This window comes from Styela clava, chromosome 10 (genome assembly GCF_964204865.1).
Source record: "Styela clava chromosome 10, kaStyClav1.hap1.2, whole genome shotgun sequence".
NCBI lineage: Eukaryota > Metazoa > Chordata > Ascidiacea > Stolidobranchia > Styelidae > Styela > Styela clava.
In genome coordinates this window covers 4,765,076-4,788,594 of record NC_135259.1, presented here as the reverse complement: position 1 = coordinate 4,788,594, position 23,519 = coordinate 4,765,076, and the positions used below count along the sequence as shown (strand labels likewise).

Here is a 23,519-nt window from a genome sequence, read left to right as displayed (position 1 = left end):
ACGGCGCATTGCAGTCAAGGCTAATGGATGGAGGAGCGTCTGTGCAGTCGTGTATTTCAGACTTCTGCGATGCTGTATCTCGTATCCGGGAAACAATAAAATACGACGACACATGGAATGCTTCTTTACGCCGCGGGCAAACAACGCAGCGTTTGATTTTGTCTGCAAAGGAATGCTGTGACATTCTGGTGAATCAAATAGGCAATCGTCTGCGCACTGAACACCTTGCCGCGTTCTCTTTGATGAACCCCAAAAATTTTTCAAAATTTGCACGTCAATTTCCCATCCATTTGTTGGCTACTGTCTCCAAATTTTACCCCATGATAAACGTGGGTAAATTGGAAAATGAATTGCGATGTATATACACCAATCAAACTTTTTTGAACATCACATCAACTTGCGCGCTCTATTGGTTCCTCATAGATAACACTCTAGTAACTACCTTTGCGGCGTCTGCAAAATTTCTGGACATCATTTTGACGACGCCTATTTCTTCCGCCGACGCAGAGCGAACATTCAGCACGCTGAAGCGTATTAAAACGTATCTCAGAAACACAATGAAGCAAGATAGATTAAATTCCTTGGCTGTTTTATCCATTCACAGAGACGTTATTTCTGGGATGCATGACTTCAATCAGCGCGTTATTGAGCATTTTGCTTCCAAGAAACCGCGGCGTGTTGCATATATGTTCAAGCTGTAGAAGTCTAGCAGCATATATATCTATGAGTGAGCGACGCATATCCTTATCTTTGCATTACCTTTCCTTTCTTCATAGTAACGTTTTAAACCTTATTTTAGGTTTTGTCTGCTTTCCCGAAGTTTCTGTTAATATGTCATTGTATTTATCTGGGTAAATATTGCCTTTCCTTTTGAAAGAGGTTTCAAAATAAACTATGTCGATATTTATTAATCCCTTGACTTGGACCGGTTTTAAAGACACTTTCTTATCGTTAAAAATTGTCGCTTTTGCCGATTGGTTATTACCGATGGAATGGTTTTTATACTCATAAAATGATGGGAGAACTTACAGCGCTCATCTTGCCCCCGTAGATGGGGGTGACTTGGTCCCGCAGTAGCTTGCCCCGGTTGTCAAAATGACCACGCGCGCCACTGATGCGATTACCTGATTGCAACGATCTTAAATTTTGGGAATACGTGAAATATTCTTTATTTTAAATTAAATGACTTTTCGCCCTTCGAGTTTTCTGGGAAAATGATATGTACCAGACGTTTGATGTTAAAACATTATTTGCGATTAAATTAGATCAAATTTTATTTTTTACGACACCCGTTTCCGAAAATACAAAGTTAAACTTTGTAGGCGTTTTGTTACATTCATTTTGCACTCATAATAAAATACATATTTTTTGGAATTCAAGCCGCCGATGAATCCGTTCCTATCGTCCAAACTCGACACAACACGTTTGGTCGAGTGTCGGGCGGTATTTTAGTCGACGATATATAAAAAATTATCACACGTGGTGTTGAGGATGATTGCCGTTTCATTCCTAATAAGGCAGTGCATATAGTGTTGCCACATATTGCTTTTCTTATGCAAATATTCTGATGTATTTAGTCACTGCACATTGGTATTTGTATATTATTTCATTTATTTAGAACTGTTTTAGGTATAGACTTAGTATCCACTTTTGATGACTCGCATTCAATTGACATAATACTTTCTGATTGCAATCTAGTGCCCATACGTAATTGGTATATGGTGCATATTGTGGCAACCTGTTGTTGCGACAGTCTCTTGGTTTATCAGCACTGGTAAAAGGGCCGCACGTTTTTTGTTGCAGATTTAATAATAACTTAGGGTTGTATTTTAGGGAACTTAGGGTTGTGTTTTATGTAGACATGTGTTGAAATAGGAATTAAGTTATTAGGATTGTACCTAAAACTGTATTTATTTTTGCATTTAGTTACATATGTATATCTGATTAAGTAGGATTTGGATGCGTTGCAGTCCAAACTATTTTTAAATCACCTGACCTTACACGAGTGGCCACAATAGCACTTTATGTTGAGTGGTAAAATAAAACAAATTCGATTCGGAACTGTGTCTGGTTTAGTGCATTGGAATTTCAGCGGCAGTCAGGTTAAGCGTATCCAAACCCAGAAGGCAAGCTCCCATCGTTGACTTATCAGAAGGATTCCTGGCACAACAAATACAGAAATAGGCTACTGGCTGATTGAAGTCAGGGAGTGTGTGCCACAGATATTCACCATACCGATCACGTGGTGAAGACAGTTCTCCTATCCGGCCCAAAGTGACTATAACTGATAAGTTAACTAGCTAATTTTAGGCTAGTCTATCGCAAGGTTTGCGGGATCAATTTTTGATTATTGCAAATAAACAAAGGTCCTCGGAAGACATAATGCAAATCAAGTGTTCCGATTCACAACTATTATTTGGAAACACAACTGAAAACTGACGAATAACATGCAAAACCACGAAAACGAGACAATGTTTACTACCGTACCGAATATCTGTCTGAGCGAAAGTGTCTGAGCGGCTGCATTAATCGCAGTTGTTACGTCATTGTTGACTTATTGCTGATTGTTCATTGTTACAGACGAATCGATGCTCGGCAACCATCCACATCTTATTCCATAAACTTGCATACTTGATTTGTGTCTTTGGCCGAACCGCCTACTGACCTAACTGCATTATGAATCAGTCTTGCAACTGTAATTCCATAATCTAATCTGAGAGATTCAAGAGCAATGCTGCATAATCTATGTTGGCTCAATATGAGCCTTATTATAGTTGAATTTTATTGGTAATATCATGTCCCAGTTCTCGATGAAAAGTTGTCAATTACAGCTGTGTCCATTTGTGTATAGATATTCAGTAGATTTGTCACATAAAGTTATAGCAAATTTCTTGCTGTCAACTTTAATATCCAAACTATCTAATAAAGTGTTTCCCAACCCGAGTCCGCGGTCTCAAATGAGTCCGCGGAGCGTTTGAATGAGTCCGCAACGAGCCAGAAATTCACTGCGGGTCGCAAACGTTTTTGCGAAACTTAACTATCAGCCTAATTACGATTTACGTTAGAATCTACATAACAAATTAAAAGCAAGTTTATTCACTTAACATTAATCGAGTCGTAAGGTACTGGTTACTGAGTAAGGCTGGGCATATATGCGAATATTCAACTATTAGAATAGCAAATTACTATGGAAACAGGTGACGCACAGGTCACATGCGCGTCGCTTTAATCAAACTTGCGGATTTCCGACAAAAACACACGATTCTGCACACGCTTCGATAGATACCTAAGTGGTGTTTCTCGCGAGTTCGAACAACGAGGAATAAATTTTTTTTTTCTGGTAGATGTCAATGGTGGAAATCCAAATTTTCTAAATTGAAAAGGGGCAATACAAAATACTAAAAATAAAACGGAGAACACCATAAGTTTTGTTTTATGATGGTTCGCATTTTATGATGCTTTTTATTGACATTGCAAATCGCAAAATTTCGGGTGCTACTGTAGTATACGTACCAGTTGCTTTACTGCCTCCACATTGGTACGTACAGTACTGGGGCGCCGTAAGTGTTGTACGAACAGCTCAGATTTGTCGAATTCACAAAAATACGAATCAAAATAAAATATAATCGCGTACTTTACCACGCAATTTTGTGTTCACGGATTGTCATGATATTTTCTTAGTAGTATTGCTTTTATTTCGTCAACACAGCCGCAGATTAAAATGATCACAATTAAATTACAAGAGAGCTATGCTCAAATATATGGACACGTAGAGTCACATAATTTTGATAACGTCATAAAGAAAAAAAAAGTAATAGCCTTTTGGAGAACATTTTTGTTTTCAACCACTGAAAATTTCAAAGCAATTGGTCCAGTATTCGAAGAGAAAAGCGATTTCTTCAAAACGTGTTGACGGAGACAAATAATAACAATAACAACAAAATTTTGAAACGATCGTTATGTCCACGTGTCCAATATTAAAGAAAGGCGATGAATATGTATGTTCGATTTACTTATATATATACCTCAAATATATTTTTATTTAGTACTAAATCAAGTTGTACTTTCTGGAAATTTATAGCACGTAGTAAGATTTTTCCAACGGCGATTACAAATTCGCAAGATCGCAAAAAATATGTACATAATCGGGCAATATATTCTCACATTATTTTGTTCGCAGATTGCCGTGGCATTTTAAAAGAAGTAATGCTTTCTTCCTGTCGTAAGTCGACGCAACCGCGAGTTACCATGAATACAATTAAATCAAAATAAAAAGACATTTTCAATTGTCGTCGTTGTCACGGATTGAATATTGTGCGACAGAAATTATACACTAAATAGTCGACTTTTTTTAACGAACGCGTAATTGCGGTGAATTTCCATTTTTGAAATTCGTTAAAATTCTGTTGTGTTTGATTTTATTGCTTCTTCGCACAGAGCACGGTTGCAATAAACGCACCTTGAGTCCGCAAAGTTTTCGCTGGTGAGAAAATAGTCCGCGACCAAAAAAGGTTGGGAAACGCTGATCTAATAGCTAGACACGATTAAGGAGTATTTGTTCAAATCTTTTTTATTGAAGGATTGGTGAATTTCTGCTCATGGACTTACAATGCTCTGTTGACTTTACTATGTGAAATATGGATCATTTATAAAATTTTATACGACACCTGCCATCGTAAATTTACTTTAGAATCTGTAATGAGTGACACTGACCCACCGACTAGTTTTCAATACTCTGATGTCCTTATACCATTTTAAATCTAGTTTATACTTGGTTTACAATGTAGTATAATAAAAGTGGTCTCAAATTTTGTGAATTCATCATGAGCCAACCTGTTGTGATTCATTTGTTGTTTAATATTTATTGTGCAATTCCCGTTAACTTGTCACGTGAGCAGCTAACAATCATAATTTCCTTTGCGGGTCGGTTGGCCTAACTCTTTTGCTTATAGCCTACTTTATGTTCATTATTTTTCGATATACATTATTTGTATTCGGAAATATCAATATCACAGTTGTCTCCGATTCCAGTTCAAGCTAAAATATTGGTCAGTCCTCAAATATCGGTCAGAGTCCGACGGCGACTTTTCATGTCCAAAATGGGAAATTTCCCTTTACATTCTCTGTATTTTATACATTTTTATACCCGATATCCATAATAAGTTGCTCATATTTTTTTTTAACATGTTGCAAGATTTTGAAATTCTCTGATTTAGGTCGCCAAACGGAAAGGGCAGAAATCATTCAACAAGTGGGCCTCTGTCGTCGCTTCCTGGTTCATAAAGTAGGCTACCTATTGAGACAAATATTCTGCATTGCAGTTGGCTACATGAGGGTTTAAAAACTGAAGGGTTTTTCCATCTCATTGGTTGATAATTATTTTCCACTTTTTTTTAATCATATTCCAGTTCCATCCTGATAAGCAGACAAGAATCGAAATTACGTTTGCATACTCATCTCATTATTCTTGAGAAATAACTTCGCTTTCATTCCAATTTTCTCGAGCCGACCTTCATACTCGAAATTGCGTTAAAGTTCGTGACTTTACGCATTCAGTAAGACCATGAACTGCGGAAGACAAACATCGCGTTGGGGAACTTACATAGGGTCGGTTGAGTTCGTGTCCACTTTTACTTGGCAATCCTATACTATTAATTAATAAGTTTCGCATCGCATTGAAGAACTAGGTTATATATTATCTCATCAATAGCACAATGATAAATTTTCTTCAAACTATCACAGGAATTCTAACTTTCAGTCAAAATGAGTTAGTTTAAACAACGCAGTGCAACAAGAATATACCAAGTGGACATTCACATCACCGTAGAATAAGGTGAATGATTGGTTCTAATTTCCATTTGATAGTCACAAAAATACAGTTTCATAGAGACAGTAGGTTTTATTTTCAGGACAACTACACAAAATGCATAGTTTCAAGTTCGTATAAGTCTAGATTTGTTCTCATTAATAGTTATGTGGGCTCCGACTTTTGAGAAATTTGTTGTAAAATGATATGAAGAACAACGTCGCAATTAAAAAAAATATATATCTGGACCCTTCGCAGAATTAGAAGATGACGATCGTTGTATGTTTCGTGACATTTCTGATAATCTTATTTGCAAATCAGGCTGTTGAATCAATTCAATGACGTTGTGTCTTAGTAGTTTCAGTTGCATACCGGAAAAGTTATAGTCGTACAACGCCTATATAACTGTATTGAATTTTGTCAAATATACACAAGAGGGAAGGTTCTATCTGCCTTTCGACTATTTATTCATAAACAATAAGATTTAATAAATTCAATCACATTTGAATTTAGCGGTCTGAGACGAGTCCGTTCCAAAATTCTTTTCAATCACAACCAATATCAAAAACAGTTTTTAGCAAGATGAATTTAAGAAAATATTTTTTGGTTACTGCCATTTGCTGTTTGGTTCTATCTTATTTAACCTCTGTGGCGTTTGGTCAAAGAGAGGACACGGTCGTAGAGCTATCCGATGATTTCGAATTTGGGCTGGATTCAATAACAACGTGAGTACATTAGATGTTCAGTAAGTAAAATTTTCAGTTTTGTGGTGGATTTGTACATTTTGATATCAGCCACATAGATTCCAACAAACTCTTCTACCATAGTGTAGAATTTTTACATGGATTAGAAGAATATGTATGGGTAGGATGCATATGTAAAGCTAATACTAGACGACAATCTATGTTAAATCATTTCTCTACTTCATTAATTTTTTTTTGACAACGTTTATTTGCTATTTTTTACAGATTTCATAGGTTTCCGTTTCCAATGTGGATACACAAGGAGGAAGTCAAAGAGGCAGAAGAAGAAGGTAACACATTTTCTAGTCTATATCTTGTATAATAAATAAATAAACAAAGTTCATTATAATTTGTTCAAGAAACAAACACATTTCTTACTGCCATGTTCAACAGGTATTCATTTTAAGAGGGGGTGTTTCCTAATTTACGGGGTTATAGATATTTCACTAGTATCGTGTTTTCCCAAAAATAGGACATAGCCTGAATTTTAAAAAAGATTTTAATAAAAACCCTATCTTTAAAATAAGACATAGTCAATAACGCATTTTGTTTAACTAGTCGATAGCAAGAGGTCTTTCTACTCCTTTTGAATAAATAATAATCTATGTTTATCAGTTATTTTAAATGAAAAATGTGTTATTTATTAGTATATGGACTACGGTTTTTTGTACATTTGAAACTCTCTATATCGTAATTTTTTGTTACATGAATGAATCGGGGAAACACGGCAGCGATAAAACTATAGGGGTTGTGTGTACTTGTCATGCGTGTATACTTGTCATACTGTGCATATAATAACCCGCTGAATAGTAGTTTTCGCTAGAATAACCTTTTGAATAGCAGTTTACACATTCATTTTTCATTTAGTGACGACTGCAGCTCTTGATGTAGTTTCAGCGACAGCAGACAACTAAACACTCTTACCGCATGCAAAAAGAATTATATTACCGCAGTTGCATTAAATTTAAGTGTACAATAGAATGTTTTCTTGCAATTTAATTTAATATTAAATAATAAACTCGATATTTTATTGTGCGATGTATGTCCTCACATAAAAAAAACACACAGCGTAAAAATACTTCCTCAGATAAAAAAAATTTACATTCGTTCGAAAGTACGTTTTAGGGCGCGTACTTTGACGGAAATTAACCTTTCCGTATATGAGATGTTGTTCCAGATGTTGTGTTACTTGGTTGCAGAATTTTTTAAGTAGAGATTTTTCGTATTTTCAAGCAAGACCACAATAGCGATAAATCCATCTTATGAAGGCAAAGCTGGTGTCCCTTCAAAATCTCTCTGGGAACTTCAGTATGCTCGTGAACCCCTAACTGGAAACCATTTGCTTATATATATATTCAGGATCGTAGTGTATTTTGGAGCTTTAGACCAAACACAAAAATGTTTAAGACATAGCCTTCTGTAAAAAAAGCTGATAATTAACTTTCAAAACTGAGAGAAGTGAGTCAATGTTTACAACCATGTCTGAAACGACGCGAAATATAGCCTAACCACATAGGAAAACGGTGGCCGTGATGAATTTCTGAACAGCTCTCGAAATCCTTTCGCAAATTATTGATAATTCCATAAATATAAAATTACAGTTACATTGGATTTATTTCGTCACATTCCAATTATTCAAAAAAAAAAAATTTAAAAAAAAATTCGTTACCTGCAAACGTTTGTATTATCTTGATAATTTGAATCCGGGGTGCATTTGACTATATTTTGGAATGTATGTGCGACGGTGTTTTATATTGGCCCATCAAAACATCTAAAAGACTGTGAATCGAACTTTTTCCGAGACTGGCAACTGCTGCAAAGCCGTTTTAACATTTTCCTCTTCCCCAGGACAAATATGAAAATCACATCCTATCCTGCAATATTCTAAGATGATCTCCAAAAAGCCGCAATAGACCAGGCTAAACGTACCGGTAGCTATCAGTTCCTGTCAACGGTATGTATAAAAATAACATATCTGTTCATGTTTGTATTTGAAATCGGAGTTCGACTCCGAACAAGAAAAACTCCTGCTTCGCTCCTGTTGACAAATCTGATTTTTATATATTTTAGTGTTTATTACAGCAGCAAAATCAAAAACGTGCTGCATTGAGATATTTTATGTTCATTAGACACTAGGGATGCGACGAATACAAAAAGGTTCGGCTCGGCCGAATTCCGAGTATTTGTGCTGGACTCGTGTCCGAGTCCCGAGTCCAATACTTTTACATAGCTACAAACAAATACCTAAAGTGATGCTGTTGTTCTCGTATATTACCCGTAAATTAAACATTCTGCATGAAAAGACTATGTAATTTAAAAACGTTGCACATAAACACTATTGCTTTCGAGGCAATCATTCTCTGAGCGACTAGTTTAAATTAGAATAAATAGGTCATATTCCCCGTCGAAGGAATACTTTGTTACGTAACTCTGATCTACCGCCGCTTCGACTGCTGAAGACGCCGTGCTCGTGTCCTGTCACGATAAATACGGGCCATAACCCACACGTTTGGAACAAATTTTTTATGGGAAATTTTTACTCATATGTTATCTTTTTTAATCGGCGCTGATACAGACGCCCATCTCCGTGATAATTGAGATATTAATAAAGAATTGCCAACTGTGGAAGCATCGAATAAATGTATCTTATAAATACATCGTAACAAAATAGCTAGCTATTCTTCGTTTGACAACCATCAATAGCGATTGTCGAATCCGCGGAAAATAAGAATGTGTAATTGTTGATTTTGATTCAATAAGAGAGACGCAAAAGACGAAATGTGTTATATGCTAAGTTACGGCTGTATGACACAATCATTTTCATTAATACTAATAACGGCGCTTTGAAAAGCAAAATCAAATTTATTAACATTAATTTAGAAGTGAGAGTTACGAGTGAGAATTCACATACGACTCTCGCTAACAGACAAGAAACGATAAATGTGAGAATTGTTATGGTTTTCTTTCTGCGCCTATCGTTATCTTAACAATTCCCAATTTCGCATAAAGCGCGCCAACACCTTTTCACATATAGAAACGTCAAACCAGATTAAGTGAGGCAGGTAAATTATGTATTATATGGAAATATTGTTTCGACTAGGTAGAAATGCCACAACTCGAAACAGCACGCAATGGTAAATTTCCGGAGTTTTTATTTATTATCTAATATTAAAATAACACAGCCACGATAGGTATTGTTCGCTTAAAATAGGGACCGTAATTTACAAACTGTGATATGGAAGATCAAATCCAGAAGATGAGGCCAGAATAAAATTAATATATTTATGAATTCACTAATTAATAGCTGTCTTTAATATCTTCGCCGATTTGTACTCACACTTATGCCTGAAATATAAAAACGAAACTTCGATGTCCGGTGTAGCGTGAGAACTGATAGTGAAAAAGGGTGCTTTAAAAATATAGTTTACCAACCATAATTAGGATGTCGGTCGCCGAAATGATCGCGGTGACAAAAAAACAATTCACGATTGTGATAAAATTACGGATAAGAAGTAAAGACGCCGTGTTGTTATCGAGTCTCCAGTCTTCTAGTAATTTTCTACTATCGGTAAATTAAAAGAAATACGGTAGTCGAATTATTCGATCAGGAAAAATTCGATTTTGCCCGTCACTAATCGCAGTGTATTTAAATAAGAATAAAAATAAAAAGTCGGCCCGATTAACATCCAATTACCACGAGTAATAGTCTCCAAATTTATGCACATTTAATCGATGCGACTTGCGAGATTGTTTTTGTACATATATACGATTGTAACGCCACTGACATCTGCGAGTTGTACTTTTCTCTTAAAAGAACCGTAATTTTCACTATTTTATCGTTTTATTTCTAACATTTGTTTCTCTCCGGAAATAGCTAGATCATTTATGGAACGATAAAAGGCGAACAGCGCGACATGGTTACCGCTGATTACGGATTAATCACTGTTAGAGGGTTAGCAAGTATATGCTTGAAATAGGACGTGGTAAACATTCACTAAACGACGTTTGGCACTGGAAGGCAAGCTACACGCGCAACACTGGAATTTATTCAGCTGACTTTCGCTGACATTTTTTTGTTCTCACGGCGTCGTGAATTTGTAGTTTTGGCGCCTAGTTTTAATTTCACCGTAGAGAAAATAGACTGGACAGTCTCGTGGCAAAACAGAACGAAAAAGTTGAATTTCTCGTCGAATCCGCCACCAGTCTGCGCTTGACTATCGTGACGTATGATATCCCGGACTCGGGTAAAATCATCAAAGACTCGGGCCGAATCCGAGTATCAAATTACGAGAGATTCGGCCACGAATCCGAGCACGAGTCCGAATCTTGTCGCATCCCTATTAGACACACATCTATAGGCATTATCATGTTTTCCAAACTCACATTTAAACATTGCTGAATCCCAAACTACATGTATTTTACAATTATAGTGTTCACTACAGCCCTACAACCGCATATAAACATTGCAAAGTCTGCGGTATTACGTACACTAGCTGTGACTAGCACACACTCATTACTATGTTAAATAAAACATCAGAGATGCAGTCGCTCCGACCTTCGTCGGGTGCGGACGTGTCATTTGGAAAAGACTGGTGAATGCTACTCGTTGTATGTTTCGGTATCTATAATCTGTATCGCGTAATATCAACATGAGCAAAGCCCATCCACTGGAATTAAAGAAGTTTATGGATAAAAGATTGGATTTAAAGTTAAATGGTGGACGATCTGTTGCGGGTATATTGCGAGGTTTCGATCCTTTTATGAATCTACACGTGGATGATGGAACAGAGCGTAGAAAAGATGGACCTGTTGGAATGGCTGAATGGTGGTCATTCGTGGAAATTTGATATTAATGTTGGAAGCATTGGAACGGATACAATGATTTTAAAGTGAACTAACTGAAAACGACAAAAGAACCCAACACCCCAATCCATGATTTGTGCATAGACTGCTATGGAACATTCAATCCATTTACCAAGCTTGTTTTTTAGTAAAAAAAGTTTGTCACTGTGTCACTTTTGCAACGTAATTGAACTAGGCCTACAGCATCACCATTTTTCGGCAGCGAGTGTTCTTTAATCCATATATCTGTAGGAAAAGCACATACACGTCTCACATTTTAATTTGAATTTATAAGATATTGTCCGATGTCACATCGTGTTTTTGTTTTATTGTGTCTTGAGTGTTTTGGGGGGACGTGCACGTACTGTACGTATTTAACTTCATTATTAAGTTATGCCCGTCCTCCAGGTCCTCTGTATTTTGTTTGCCCTTTGTTGTTTTGTTTCTTGTTTGTTTCAGAGTGACAAAATAAAATTGATTGTGAGATCAAGTGACACCTATGTCTGTATGTATTATCAGGTTTACTGCCAGGCGTCAGCACATCGAAACACTATGAAAACAAAGGAGCACCGCATTTAAAACTATTTCGCATTCAAGCATTATAGCCATAGGGATCGTATAAAACAGGGGTGGCCAACTCGTCGATCGCCACGTCTTGAGTAGTCGATCGCGTCACCAAGTCTGAGAATATAATAACATACCTCAAAATATTGCCTTAAACCAGTTTCCTGCAGCGCATGTTGTGCGCTTTTAAAACGAGTATAATACAGTACTGTGTACGCGCAAAATACAATACAGGTAGTATTTGAGCTTGGGCGAGGCCGGTAGAGCATATTATTACATAACAAAAGCAATATCGTGTGCCTTGACTGAATAACGATCGTACAATAACTTCTGAAGTATGCAGAAGTATGTGTCTCACTCGCAATGGCATCAGAATGCCCAATTCTTTCCAATTCCAAGCGAGCAGAGAATCGGACACAAAGGAAATGTCAACCCACATAACCATAATTGGAATAATTAGATTCATTTGGTGAATATTTAAAGCGATTTTAGGAACGGCATACCACTTTAACTTGCAAGCAAGTGATCTTCTGGAATATGCATGAACGCTCTAACTCGCATACATGATTTGTGTTTTTGGCCTAACCACCTACATATGACTTACCTGCATTTTGAATCAGTCTTGCAATGATTTATAATTACACAAATCTCTCTCTTTGACGGAATGGCAATCACTGACCAGCCGTGGCACTCTTCGCGAATCGCCACCATTGTTTCCGGTTTTGTGCCATTCTGAGCAACTCAAGCATGCTTATGTCTGCGATGTCCTTCACGTTGTCTGACATTCCTGTTTTTGGTCTCCCACGTCTTCTTTTGTCGGGGGTTTTACCGAAGAGCAAGACGTTGGTTAGGTCGTCTGTTCTGGCCACATGCCCCAAAAATCGCAATTTCCTGTCATTGATGTTGTCCAGCGGTCTTTGGCATAGTCCAATCTTCCCCATAATTCATTACTTATCGATCTTAAGATCGGTAATTATATTGATAGGTATTTGTCTGTATGTATGTAGGTATGTCTGTCTGTTAGATGCATGCGATATCTCACGAAGGCGTGGTTGAATCTGCTCCAAATTTTGCATGTGCATTCATCATATCTCGGACCAGAAGCCTATTGATTTTGGATGAATTATGTCGTATAATTAGCGAGTTATTAATTAATTAGTGATGGAGAGATCTGGATTTTCACAAATCGAGAGATTTTCGAGACGCGCTGAATGTGTGTGTGCGTATCAGATGCGCAAGTTTTCACGCTAGTGAGTCAGAGCGAAGGATACACACCGCTAGATCGTATCTCGTGATTAATCTTTGAGCCTTGTCTATATCTCTCTTGTAACTTTGACGTCGTCGCGATGCGCAAGTTTCCTTCGAGAAATTTTCCACACTATTGAGTCAGAGCGAAGGATACACGCCGCGAGATCGTATCTCGTTACTTATAATTACTCCTTAAAGTTTAAGCAATGTCCATATCCCTAAATCAGGTTCGGGGTTGCAGAATTCCTCACCAAAATATCGCTAGGCTGTGTTTGAATAGCCGTCGCAACCTGGGTTAGCGCCGTTGTATTTAACACAAACTATAGGATTGGTAAATACAGAAATAGGCTATTGGCTGGAAACTAATCGAAACAATCCAGTTCGGATTTGCAGAATTCTTCATAAAAGTATTTCCTCGAGTAGTATTTCGACGACATGGGGAGTTGGCTATTGTTTCCTACATTTCTGATATTGGCTGAAAACTAATCAAAACAATCCAGTTCGGGTTTGCAGAATTTTTCGAATCGAAACTGCAGTTTCTGTTTTGGGGGATCCCCTAACTTTCGATCGATAAGTCTTCGGTCTCTGACCGATATTCTCGTTTGTACGTTTGTCCACTCAGCCTACACGCAGAAGTCTTCGGTAGACCACAATTCAAAAGCAGCAATTTTCTTCTTATATCATATGTTGCTATTGAGAATACCAATGCTTGTAGAAGTTACTTTTTGTGCGTTGTGAAATGGATCTATTTCTCCAACTATTGGTTAACGCAATCATCGTTCTCTTCGCCATTGCAATACGACGTCTTATTTCTTTGGTGTCAACTACATTGTCTGTAAAAACTGTACCCAGATAGTTGAAATATTGTACATTTTCAACATTTTGGTTGTCCACAATTAGATTTATATAATTTGGTGTCTGTGTTATTTCCATTACATTTGTTTTGCTGACGTTGAGGAAGAGTCCTGCTGCTGCGCTGGCAGCCTTTACCTTGTTGGGGAAATCTTGTAGCTCCTGCATACTTGGTGCAATCAGGACTACATCATCAGCGTATCTCAGGTTGTTGATGACTCTTCCGCCAATTTTGATTCCTGATTTCCTGTTGGGATATGTTGGAGTGCTTCGCGCATTACTTGCTCTGCATATATAATATATATTTAAAAGGTGGGGTATATGCATCCTTGTCTAACATCCTGGCCAATTTCAAAAAAGTGTGTCGTTCTTATTGTTTCTTTCTTGGAGTTATACAAGTTTCTGATGAGATCGATTATGTGTATGGGGAATCCAATGTCTGCCATGACATTCCATAGGACTACTTGTACCACTGTGTCGAAAGCTTTTCTATAGTCGATGAAACAGAGATAAACGTCTGTTCCTACCTCCCGTTTCATTTTCAGGTTGAGTATTTGGTCCCAAGTTCCTTTTCCTGGTCTAATACCAGTCTGTTCTTCTGCTATTTCGGTACTTAACCTGTTCTGCATCCGATTTGCTATGATTTTTAAGATAATTTTACTGCTATGATGACTAATCAAGGCGATAGATAGTTCGGTTATTGCTGCATTAAGAAGTGTCGCCTTTTTCGGAAGTATGGCGAATATTGATGTTTTCCAGTCAGACGGCAATACTTTTTGTTTCCAAATCGCTGTACACAATTTGTGAAAAAATAGTGGATGACGTTGCTACCTCCTTTCTTCAGAAGTTCAACTGGAAGATCATCTATTCCTGGAGATTTATCCGCCTTCGAGTCCCTAATCTTCTTCTTTTCAACTTCTGCATATGTTTGTGGGGGTTCATCTTCTTGTTGCACCCTTTCGTGTTGGTAGACTAGTCGGGTGTTGATTTATTGTATAGATTTTTACAATATGTCTCCCATCGTTCTCTAACTTGTGGGCCTTCAGTCAGCATTTCTCCAATCTCGTCTTTGATAGCAGGGGTGTCAAACATGCGGCCCACAAGTCATTTTTAGTGTGTGTATTATTTTTTTCTTGTTCAAAAATGTATTGGATAGTTATATATGAAAAATTATGATTTTTTGTAATAAATACAGTAAATTGCAATGATAGTGAAATATGTAAATGGCAATTGAAATTTGAGAAAAGAGCAAAACTTCATTCGGCTGTTTAATTACATCACAATGTATATCACAAATAGAACCAATCTGAAAATATGATACAGGTATACATTATCAAAAACTGTCTGCGGCCTTTGGCGCTATTCCCAAAATGCAATGCGGCCCTTGAAGACCCACGAGTTTGACACCCCTGTTTTAGGCATCAGTACCTAGTTTGAACTTTCTGGTCAAATTTTTGACAATATTGTATGAGTTTTTTGTAGAGTTAGTAACCGATTTCTTTTCTAAATGTTTGCATTGTTCATAAATTGCACGTTGTTTGCCTCTCCGCATCATTCTCTGGACAACTGCATTCTGTTGCTTGTATGCCGTTCAGTTTTCTGATTTGAAGCGGCCACATGCTTTGATCGTTCTTTTTTTCTACCTCTTTCAATGTTTCGTTAGAAATCCACGAAAACCTTCTTTGTTTCTATTTGGGGAGTTTTTCCTTGGCAATTTCGAGTATGATGTGTTTCCTGAATCCCATATTTCATTTGGACTTTTCTCTTCTTCGCACCTAAGTAATTCCTCAAGTTTATTTTCTACATCAACAGTGTATTCATTGTCAATCAAAGTGGTATCAAATCTCTGAGGCGGTGGGGATTTATGTATTTTTTTTAGCCTTACTTTGCATTTCGCCACAATTAGCTGGGGGTCACTGTTCCAGTCAGCCCCGGGGTAGGTCTTGCCATTTTTATACAAGCTTTCCAGCTTTTGTTGATCATGATGTAGTCTATTTGATTTCTTGTTTTTCCATCCGGTGATATCCAGGTGTAAAGTCGCCTTGGGTGATGTTGAAAACAGGTGTTTGTAACAACAAGATTGTTGATTGTACGGAAATCAATCAGTTCATTTCCTCTATCATTTCTGTATCCGGGTCCAAACTGTCCATGTGTTTCACATTTTGTGGTCAATTTCCCTACCTTGGCATTCGCATCTCCCATAAGTATCTTCATGTCTCTAGTAATTCCATAATACATCTTGAGTGATTCAAATTTTTTCATTTCATGATTGGTGAATTTCTGCTTGTGGACTTACAATGCTCTGTTGACTTTACTATGTGAAATATGAATCATTTGGTGCTCCCGTAGTCACCAAGATGGCGCACAACCTGAACATAGTATGTGTACCAGGTTAGGGTTATCAGGTTGTGCGCCATCTTGGTGCACATACTAATGGAGCGCCGATCTTTTATAAAATTTTGTACAACTGCCAACGTGAATTTGCTTTAGATTCGTTTAGAATCTAAAGCAAATCTCTACTATCTCTCTATAGAATCTCTCTACTATGAAATTGTAATTGATGTTTGCCTTTGCCAGAGTGCGTTATCTTAATGTCATCTTATTTCTCAGTGAAAAGATTGCCCAACTCTGATGTCATTAATACCTTTTTGAATCTAATTCATACATGGTTTACATTTTGTGAATTCAATATGAGCCCCAACATGATGTAATTCATTTGTCGTTTTTATATTTATTGTGCAATTCTTGTTACCTTGTCACGTGAGTAGCTAACAATCATACTTTGTGGGTCGGTTGGCCAAAGTCTTTTGCTTATATTTTATGCTCATTATTTTTCAATATACATTAATTGTATTTGAAAATATCAATATCACAATCTCGCAGTAGTCACCGATTCCAGTTCAAGCTAAAATATTGGTCAGTCCACAGCTATCGGTCAGAGCCCGACTCCGAACATCTTTGGTGTCCAAATGGGCAATTCTCTTTACACTCAATGTATTTATTACACTTTCATATCCTGATATTAATAATAAGTAAACTGTGGGTTATATCCCATCTCATTGCTTGATGATTATTTTCCTCTTTTTTTAATCGTATTCCTGTTCCATCCTATTAGCGAACGAAAACCGAAATTACGTTTGCATACTCATCTCAATATTCCTGAGAAATAACTTCCCTTTCTTTCCAATTTTCTCGAACCGACCTTCATACTCAAGATTGCGTCAAAGTTCGTGAGTTTACGCTTCCAGTAAGACCATGAACTGCGGAAGACAAACATCGCGTTGGGAAAACTTACAAAGGGTCGGTTGAGTTCGTGTCCACTTTTACTTGGCAATTCTATACGATTATTTAACAGGTTTTGCGTCGCATTGAAATACTAGGTTACATAATATCTTAACGATAGCACAATGAATAATATTTTTCAAACTATCACAGGATTTCTAACTTACAATCAAGATGAGTTTAATCAACGCAGTGCAGCAAGAATATCCCAAGTGGAAATTCACATCACCGTATAATAAGGTGGATGATTGGTTCTAATTTCCATTTGATTGTCCCCAAAATACAGTTTCGTAGAGACAGTAGTTTTATAATCAGGACAACTACACAAAATGCATAGTTTCAAGTTCATATAAGTCTAGGTTTGTTCTCATTAATAGTTATGTGAGCGAGCCTATTAAAATGGCTCCGACTTTTGAGAAATTAGGTATAAAATGATGGAAAACAACGTCAACAAATTTAAAAAAACAATATCTGTACACCTCGCATGATTAGGAAGATGACAATCGTTGCATGTTTCGTGACGTTACTGATAATCTTATTTGCAGATCAGGATGTTAAATCAACTCAATGACGTTTTATCCCGGTAGTTTCAGTTGCATACCGGAAAGGATATAGTCGTACAACGCCTATATAACTGTTTGAATTTTGTCAAATATACGCAAGGAGATAAGTTCTATCTACATTTCGACTATTTATTCATAAACAATAGGACTCAAAAACTCAATCACATTTAAATTTAACGGTCTGAAGTGATTCCGTTTTCCAAAATTCTTTCAAACCACAACCAATATCGAAAACAGTTGTCAGCAAAATGGATTTAAGAAAATACCTTTTGGGAACTGTCATATGCTGTTTGGTTCTGTCCTCTCTATCCTTTGTGGCGTTTGGTCAAAGAGAGGACACGGCCGTAGAGAGATCCGATGATTTCGAATTTGAGGCGCATCCAAGAACAACGTGAGTAAATTAGATTTTCAGTAAGTAAAATGTTAGTTTTGTGGTGGATTTGTACGTTTTGATACCAGTCACATAGATACTAATAAACTCTTCTTCTGCCATGGTGTAGTACTTTTACGTAGATTAGATGAATATGTTTGGATATGAGGCATAATATGTAAAGCTAATACTAGACAATCTTCGTTAAATCGTTTCTCTACTTATTTAATTTTTTTTTGACAACGTTTATTTGCTATTGTTTACAGATTTGATAGGCGGAGATCAGTATGGGGACGCGAGGAGGTAGTAGTCAGAGAGGTAGAAGAAGAAGGTAATACATTTTCTAGTCCAGTTCTTGTATAATAAATGAATGAACAATGTTCATTATAATTTGTTCAACAAAAAAAAACATTTCCTACTTCCATGTTCAATATTCATTGTAAGGAAGTGTTTCTTAATTTACGGGGTGGTAAATATTACACTATTATCGTGTTTCCCTCGAAAATGAATTTTAAAAAATGATTTTAATATAAAAGAAGGCCCTTTCTTCAAAATAAGACATAGTCAATAACGCATTCTGTTAACTAGTCGATAGCAAGAAGTCTTTCTACTCCTTTTTTAATATTTTAAATAAAAAACGAGGTATTTATTAGTAAATGAATACCGGATTTTTGAATATTTGGAACTCTCGTAATTCTCTACTTCGTAATTTTCTGTTTGATGAATGAATCGGGGAAACACGGTAGCGATAAAACAATAGGGGTTGTGTGTGTGTACTTGTCATACAGTGGATCTAATAACCCGCTGAATAGTAGTTTTCGCTAGACTAATCTTTTGAATAGCAGTTTACACATTCATTTTTCTTTTAGTAACGACTGCAGCTCTTGATGTAGATTAAGCGGCAGCAGAACTCTAACTGCATGCAAAAAGGATTATTACCACAATTGCATTCAATATAAGTGTACTATTAGAATTTTTCGTGTATTTATAATCAATACTAAATGATAAACTCGATATTTTATTTTGTCATGTATGGTAGGGTTACCATATCTAGAATAACAAAATCCATGACGAAATTTTAATGAGCCACTTTGACCAATTTTGCAACCAAAACACTTATACTGTACAGTATTATGGTATAAATTCACGATGTAACCAAAGGCACAAGCTGTCATCGCTTCCTCGTGAGAATAGAATATTTACAGAACAAACAAAAAGAGCAAAATTGTTGATTAATCTCTAGCACTAGTGACTAAACCCAAACACGGAATAAAGTACACGTAGTAAAATACCGATAACAAAATGCTGGCAATCCAGGTCATACGTGACAACCCAAATATCTGAATGCAACGCAATCAGTGTTGCACAAAATTAGGATTTCGTGGATGCGCAATGTCTAAAAACTCGAGGATTTACCGTATTCGAAAATCCCTGACATGTAAGCACTTTTCAAATTTCTTTTTGACGCAAATTTTACCACTAAAATCCCGGACATGTCAGAGAAAAATCTGAAAAGAGAAAACATGAAACCGCCGCGTACACACATCACAGCCAATCTTAAAAAAGTTAAAATAACATGAAAATAAAATAAATGGCGTGTTTATTGAACACCTAAAAGCTTTCTTACCCATTCTCCTCCTTCCGTTTCCCCCCAAAACTGCAGTACGTCTCTACGCAGTCTGTCAAAAATATATTTCCTAATTGCGTAATATTCAGATGATTATCTAGATATCGAATATTTAATTTTTCGTACCGGTATTTTGAATTATCCAACTGGAAATGTTGGCCCTTTCATCGATAGGTAAAAGTAAAACGATATGTGTTCTGTTTAGATTCCAGCATCATCCTGGCGAACTGCAATCAAATATGCCAAAAAATCAATAAACAATATCTATATATGTTTCAAAATAACGCAAAATAGTGTCAGGAAACTCATGAAAATATTGTTTGTTAAATGAAAATGAATTTAGCAATCTGCGTGAAACAATTTTTTGTTAAACAATTGGCAAAGAACATATATTTATCAATGCATAAACAAGAATATCGGTCGGAGACCGACGACTTATCGATCGAAACTGCAGTTTCGATTCATGACTGGATCTATCCCTCTGAATGGGATGTTCAATAAATGGGTGTCCAGTTTTCGCATTTTTTTTTTGTAAGTTTATCCAGTTTTTATAATTTATGTCTACTGTAACCTGTATAAAAAATCAGAATTCAAAAATGAAATGAATACATTACAAATGAATACATTTCATTAAATTTCAGTGTCATTCACAGTAAATACAGTTTGTTACTTTTAAAATGTGATTATAAATTTCATAAAGTATATCTCATTCGTCCTCATAAAGAACAGGGTAGCTTTTAACTTTAATGAAAATATTCACGAAACAGCCCAAATCTCTTTACGGTGTGTTTTGAACGATAAAATAACTGAAAAGAAGATAATTTAAATAAATCCACTCCAGGATTTGAAAGCAATCAGGCAGCAATCAAATAAAGCCTAATTGCGTTTCTACTTTAGCTTTCAGTTGATAAGACTAACGATAAGATGTATTTCTGTTATTGAACTGACTTATAATTTTTACATGCGTGAGTGGTCTCTTCAATTGAACTTCCATACGGATTCAGAAAGTAGAAATTATTTCTCGTTATTCAATGAACTGCAAAATTATTTTGTTTTATTCAAAATGAATCAAGAATCAAATACTTGAAAATTTTGCCGCAAAATTTTTATATTCATTGAATATTATTAAAATTTCGTATTTTAAAATTTCCATATCTTGTTTATAACTGTGGTTTTCAGCCATAGTTACGCCAGTATATTCCAGGAGTTGCGTGAGTTTATATTCAAATCCGAGGTGTTCGGCGTCAAGTTGTTGTATTTATATACATTTTTGATTGACATATTTCAAACATATAACAAATATAATCTGGCAACCAATTTATACATATCAATTACACCGGGGTTCCTCGAGCCTCGTATATATTTATTGGTGATTTTTTATCCGCCTGAAAGATTGAATCGCATAATGGCTTATTTCTCAAACTATTTGATGCATAAATACGTACATCAGTCATTAGATGGTGATGCTGCTATGCTCACGTAAAATACAACCAGCAATATAACTGTCCATGAGGTAAACAATATGGCGATCTCTTGTTATCAGTTGTTAAGAGTAAATATTGGTCTGAAATTATGTGTCAATCATAAAATTGGAGAACAGTTACAAAGGAATTATAAAAAATATATCATTGCTTGTGATTAAATAAAATATACTTTTATATCCCATTTGGAATCATGTAGAGCAGGGGTCGGCAACCTTTTGACGCTCGCGGGCCGAAACTAAGGGTTGCAAGTCTTGGCGGGCTGCACATATTATTAGAAAGTTGAAAACCGATCAGATGGCCGATGAATCCCAATTTTTTCACACAGATCAGAAGTAGAAATTAGGAAGACTGCGACAACTCGTGAACTCAACTTAGTTGTTTTACTAAAACAAAATAAAAATTACAAATGACAATTGGACACACCATGCCGCACATGGCAAACACCGACGTCCTCTACCGGGTCTACCCTACGAATAAATCATGTGGCGAACAGAAACAAATAAGGGATAAACATGTTGATAAAAATTGATTTTGCGATTATAATAATTATATAATTATTATTTTACCGCAACGCATGAAAATTATTTGATGTTGACTCAAAATACTAAGTAAAATTAATCAATTATTTAAGACTAACCTTCAAACTAACATTGTTTATTTACATTACATCGTGTATCCACGCACTTATACAGTTTCCTTCCTTAATTTACTTGCATTGAAAATATACGATGTTCAGTATTATCTTGCGAATCTCGCTGTATTTTAATTCTATGAAGATTTTTGCTTGTTTCACACTAACATTTCATATTTATTTTTCATAATTGTAACAAGAATAACCCATAAAGCACTCACAGTTGACTACATAGAAGCTTCATATTTTTCATTACGTGGCTAGTGCAGATGTAATAAATCTTTTTTTGTAACATCCCTTCTGTCGCATGCCCAGTGCATATTTGAATCATTCGGTTATTGTACTCCGCCATCGATTCTCAAGTGACTGCTTTCCTGGTGGAATTAATATTAACTATACTACCATCAAATACATTCAACCGGGAATGCCACTTGCGACCCGATCCCCTGAATTTTCAGATTATTACTTTCGTGTGACGAGTGTTGTTTTCTGCGTATTTCTATTAAATTTGCAAATTATTCATTAGCGATATCGGGGCATACTTGTTTTGTTCGTGTGAAATCTGCTTTAGGACATTTGGTTTGGCGCGTCATCTCGACAACCTAAAAGTAAAACATCTTTTGGCAATGTCTTAGTTAGACAATCAAGATGATGACGTCTGGGCGCTTCAAACTCACGAAGATTTCCAATACTCTTTCGGCAACTTCTCTGCCCCTGACTTCGCCTTTTGCGTGACGAATGTGACCACAAAAATTAAAAGTGGCAGTTTTCGTGCCACCCGGAATGACAATTTTGAAAGTTATTGAACAATCTGTGAAAGCGCATGCTCCAAAGAGCTGGAAATAAGAGCTTTCGCTAACTTTTACTTTGTTATAAATGAATGAATCACTTTTCACCGGATATATTTTCACTATTCTGACCCATCTTTTTTACCCTCCATTCAGTATTCCTTTCACTCGTCTTGTTTCTTTCCACTCACACCTTCGTTTTGATTTCTCCTTTGTAGACGACTATTATGATATATATTGATCTTTCAAGCGCAAAGCGAGGCTTTGGCGCCGGTGGTGTTTTTTAGGATTGAATAACCTCCCCGCTATGGTTTTCTATGAAACCCTACTCTCTTTGTCAAAACCCACCATTCTGTTAATTTCCGTTCTCAATTTTCTGTTGAATTCATCTCTATTCCAAATCGCCCGGAACATATTTTTTTAATGATTTGTTAATTGATAAATATTCTAAGATACAGAATTTAATCACATATATATATATATATATGAATCCTTAATAACATAGTTATACACCTGGAGTTGCAAGCACTAGTGTTTTTACGAAGTATCGGGTCGGACACCCTTCCACCATTATCATGACTTCTTGTTTCTTGTGAAACGACCTTATGTTACCCTTTGAACTTCTTGTCTCCTTTTTGGACACGTAGTGGACATAACGATCGTTTCAATATTATGTTGTTGTTGTTCTTGTTCTTGTTCTTGTTCTTGTTCTTGGTCTT

At 36.3% G+C, this 23,519-nt stretch overlaps 2 long non-coding RNA genes and 1 pseudogene across 2 annotated transcripts; all 3 read left to right on the top strand.

The window, feature by feature from the left end:
- Positions 1-6,254: 6,254 nt before the first annotated feature.
- LOC144428068 (uncharacterized) lies at positions 6,255-7,668 on the top strand. The gene is made up of 3 exons (XR_013478040.1): positions 6,255-6,531; positions 6,775-6,839; positions 7,417-7,668. It is a non-coding gene; the product is annotated as an uncharacterized LOC144428068 (long non-coding RNA).
- A 3,426-nt stretch (positions 7,669-11,094) lies between these two features.
- LOC144428268 (small nuclear ribonucleoprotein G pseudogene) lies at positions 11,095-11,885 on the top strand (annotated as a pseudogene).
- A 6,021-nt stretch (positions 11,886-17,906) lies between these two features.
- LOC144428354 (uncharacterized) lies at positions 17,907-19,279 on the top strand. The gene is made up of 3 exons (XR_013478302.1): positions 17,907-18,291; positions 18,537-18,601; positions 19,140-19,279. It is a non-coding gene; the product is annotated as an uncharacterized LOC144428354 (long non-coding RNA).
- Positions 19,280-23,519: the final 4,240 nt, after the last annotated feature.